The 4,496-nt window shown below is 41.3% G+C and overlaps 1 pseudogene; it reads left to right on the forward strand.

Annotated features, from left to right (window-relative positions):
• The first annotated feature begins 2,991 nt into the window (after nucleotides 1–2,991).
• Nucleotides 2,992–3,447, forward strand: LOC122732748 (annotated as a pseudogene).
• Nucleotides 3,448–4,496: the final 1,049 nt, after the last annotated feature.

Consider the following 4,496-nt stretch of genomic DNA (forward strand, 5'->3'; position numbering starts at 1 on the left):
TTGCAGAAATGGTTACTTTCATATAATATCTATTCTTTGTTTTTTAAATAGCAAACATTCTTATTTATAGTTTTGGGTTCCAATTTTTATCCCTCCTTCCCTCCCTACCTTCTCCCCTCCCTGGGATGATAAGCAATCAGATATAGGTTATACATGTACAGTTATGTAAAACATTACCGTATTAGTTATTTTGTATAAGAAAACTTGAATAAAAGAAAAAAATGAAAGAAAGTGAAAAATAGCATGCTTCAGTCTGTGTTCCACCAATATCAGTTCTTTCTTTGGAGGTGGATAGTATGTTTCATCAATAGTCCTTTGGGATTGTCTTGGATCATTGTATTGTTGAGAATAATCAAGTTATTCACAGTTCTTCCTCAAACAATATTGCTATTTCTGTGCACGATGTTTTCTGGTTCTGCTCACTTCACTTTATATCAATATCTGATCTTTGTAGACAAGTTCCACCCCCCACACCATATACTAGTGGAATGTACAAGTCTTGAGGGTAGGGACTGATTAAATTTGGTCTTTGTATTTTTAGAGATAACTGGGAGGTACTTAAAAGTTGCATGTTGGATTGTAACCAAGGACAGCTTGGAAGGTCAGAAGGAGGAGCTGCTGTGCTGAGCCAGGAGTGGAGCCCAACCCCACAGTCACCCTGACACAGATAGATCCAGTCCCAGGAAGGCCTCACCAGAGAAAGAGAACCCCAGATCCTCTGAATCAGTTGAAGCGCCAGTGTCATCTGGAAACTGCAGTCAAATAGAAAGATAGGACAGGAGTAGTGCTTAGCTTACTTTGATGGTGCTAGGGAAAGAGCATTGGATTTGGGATTGTAAAAAATAAAACAAATTTTGATGCCTTAAAAATCACCTAATCCAACTTTGGGATTTTATTGATGAGGAAAATAAGGGTAAGGGAAGTGACATCTCTTACTCAAGGTCACATAGCTAGTAAGTGTCAGTAAGCTGGGACTGGAACCCAAGTGTTCCAAATACAAATTACTGGCCATTTCCATTCCCATTACACCACTCACTTATGAACTTGAAATGCCATAACTGAAACATGCTAGCCTCCTCCTGTAGGAGAGGTGATGCATGCTAGGGACAGATCGAGATATTCGTTTTTTGACATGGCAAATACATTTGTTTTGCTAGACTATGCTTATTTATTTATTTATTTGCTTATTTATTCATTTATGTGTCTATTTTTTTTTTTGCAGGGCAATAAGGGTTAAGTGACTTGCCCAGGGTCACACAGCTAGTAAATGTTAAGTGTCTGAGGCTGGATTTGAACTCAGGTCCTCCTGAATCCAGGGCTGGTGCTTTATCCACTGTGCCACCTAGCTTCCCTGACTATGCTTATTTATTTATTTATTAAGTTTTTTGTTTTTTTTTTAGTGAGGCAATTGGGGTTAAGTGACTTGCCCAGGGTCACACAGCTAGTAAGTGTTAAGTGTCTGAGGCCGGATTTGAACTCAGGTACTCCTGACTCCAGGGCCGGTGCTCTATCCACTGCGCCACCTAGCTGCCCCACTATGCTTATTTATTAACAAGGATTTTTTGTTTTTTTGGAGGAGGCTCTGGGGAAAAAGAGACAGGTTAGAAATTGTTGCCAAAAGAAAAAGAAAAGAAATAAAAGGAGATCATTAAAGTATTTTTTAATGCACAGAAAAGAAAAGAAAGAATTTCAGAGAGAAACAGACAAGCACAACAGCTTTGAATTTAATGTTAAATATATATGTAGGGGGAAGCTAGGTGGTACAGTGAACAAAACACTGGTCCTGGATTCAGGAGGACCTTAGTTCAAATCTGTCCTCAGACATGTGACATTTATTAGCTGTGTGACCCTGGGCAAGTCACTTAACCCTCATTGTCCCACAAAAACAAACAAAAAATAAACAAAAAAAATGTACATATATATATGTACATACATACATATATATATATTTAAATCAAACTATATGTAATAGATATTTGGAGTTGCCCATACAGTCTTATTTTCTTTTTTCTTCTAATTTCTATATGTAAAATAGGGGACAGATGGATGAATGCAATCCTCTTTGGGGAAGAGCCTGCAGAGCCTACTTCCAGAAAGGCATGATGATATGCATAGAAGTATCCTGCTCCCTAGTCTGATGCATACACAGGCCTTCTGTAGCTGGTTCTGGTCTGCTACCTATATGATCAGGAGACCAGCGATTGATTGGCACATAACTGGAAACTGGGGTACATTCAATCAGGGCCAATCTCTTTTCTTTGGCTCCCCCTAAACCGGCTGGCATTGGAGAAGTTTTAGACTCAGCCTTCAGCTGGGAATGAGACCTCAGGTCTTTCCCTTCCCACCAGAGTATGTGTCCTGTGAGTTCTGCTGTTGCTTCTGTCTCTGTTGTGTCTAGTCTTTCTGTCTGAAGAATCCTGAAGAAGATTGGGGAAACCAGTTGGTGTAGAGCAAAGTCCCAAGTGACCTACCTGTCTGGACAGTCCTGCACTAGCAGAGATGCAGACTCATCTGTCCATCAGTTATGCCACGTTTGGTGGGCAAATGCTATGTAGAAATTGTTATGTCTTTCCTCAAAGACCTTGGTAGTAGAGTGGAGAATATGTCCCCCCCAGGTTTGGGGGGACAAGTGTATGTACTTCTGTTCTTGCTATATCTTCTCAATAAATATCCCTTTATAAAAACTAATTAGCAGGGGGCAGCTAGATGGCACAGTAGTTAAAGCGCTGGCCCTGGATTCAGGAGTACCTGAGTTCAAATCCAGCCTCAGACACTTGACACTTACTAGCTGTGTGACCCTGGGCAAGTCACTTGACCCCCATTGCCCCGCAAAAAAAAAAAAAATCTTAAAAAAAAACAACTAATTAGCTGTTTGACCCTGGGCAAGGTACTTACCCCTGTTTCCCTCAGTTTCCTCATCTGTAAAATGAGCTGATGAAAGATGTGGCAAACCCCTCTTCCAGAGAAGGCTCTCACACCTCTGTTGCAGCTATGTCTCTTGTAATCCCCGAGAAGTTCCAGCACATTTTGAGAGGGCTTGACACCAACATTGATGGACGGCGAAAAATTGTTTTTGCCATCACAGCCATCAAGGGTGTGGGTCGAAGATATGCCCATGTACTACTGAGAAAAGCAGACATTGACCTCACCAAGAGGATTGGTGAGCTCACTGAAGATGAGGTGGAGCGTGTGATCACCATCATGCAAAATCCTCAACAATACAAGATTCCAGACTGGTTCCTTAACAGGCAGAAGGATGTAAAGGATGGGAAATAGAGCCAGGTTCTGGCCAATGGTCTAAACAATAAGCTTCATGAGGATCTGGAGCAACTGAAGATTTGGGCACATTGTGGGCTTTGGCACTTCTGGGGTCTCTGAGTCCGGGGCCAGCATACCAAGATTACAGGCCACGGGGGTCTCATGGTGGGTGTGTCCAAGAAGAAGTAAACATCTTCACTGGCTGCCTTGTCTATTTATAAATAATTTCTATAAAAAAAAAAAGAAGTGGCAAACCCCAAATGGGATCATGAAGAGTCAGACATGACTGAAATGACTAAACAACTACAAAAACTAATTGATGTTTGTTAAATGAAACTGGGGCGTTAATCACTGGTGACTAACATTTGAGGGAACACCCCAGAATGGGGGCTTGAGCCAACAACATTATAATAAGCCCAGTGGCCACACCTCCTGGCTACCCCAGAACCCTGAGGGGAAGGTGTAGCCAACGTAGCCCTTACAGTTTGAGTCCAATAACATCGTTACTTATGGAAATGTGCTCTGTTTGTGTTCATTAGATTAAGAATAAAAAAGAAAATGGGTTAAAAAAAAAGAAACATATGATTTAAAAAATTTTGTCTGAAGAAAAAAAAAGTCTTGCTTGCAGAATGAGGCGTTTAATATTGAGTAGTGAACCACAAGGGAAATGGGACTGTCTCCTTTTCTTGGTGTCGGTTGTGTTTCCTTCCCTTGAACCTCAAATTCCTTCTCCTTAACATACTCTGGGGCTCAAGTCTCCAGGACAATGGGCTGAACCACCTAGAAGAAATGGAAGTTTTCTTCTTGCCCTTTCCTAGTAAAGGGGGGGGGGCAGCCCCAGAGGGGGTGTTACATTAATGGATTGAAGCAGTGACTCAGAGAAATGGTTTTTAGAATCCTCAGAAGCAGAAAAACCTTTCGGATAAAGTTCAGCTTTGTGCTCCATGAATTTCCCCTCACCTTTCATGGTACTGTATATCATGTAAAGAATTTAGCAGGGTGGGATATGCTCTAATATGATATAAATATGATCCTCTGCCCCCAGGGATTTTTCCCCCATGCTTTTCTGCTGGGAGAAAGTGGAATGTCTTTTTTACACTCTGCGGATTACATTACATCAATTTAGAAAATGTAATCCAGGAATTAGCCATTTCTGGCTGGAGAAACAGATACAGCTGTTCACAGCTGGTGGAGGAGAAAGCACTTTGTATGCGGCCTGGGCTCCAGAACATTTAGTA

This window comes from Dromiciops gliroides, chromosome 1, assembly GCF_019393635.1.
Source record: "Dromiciops gliroides isolate mDroGli1 chromosome 1, mDroGli1.pri, whole genome shotgun sequence".
Lineage (NCBI taxonomy): Eukaryota > Metazoa > Chordata > Mammalia > Microbiotheria > Microbiotheriidae > Dromiciops > Dromiciops gliroides.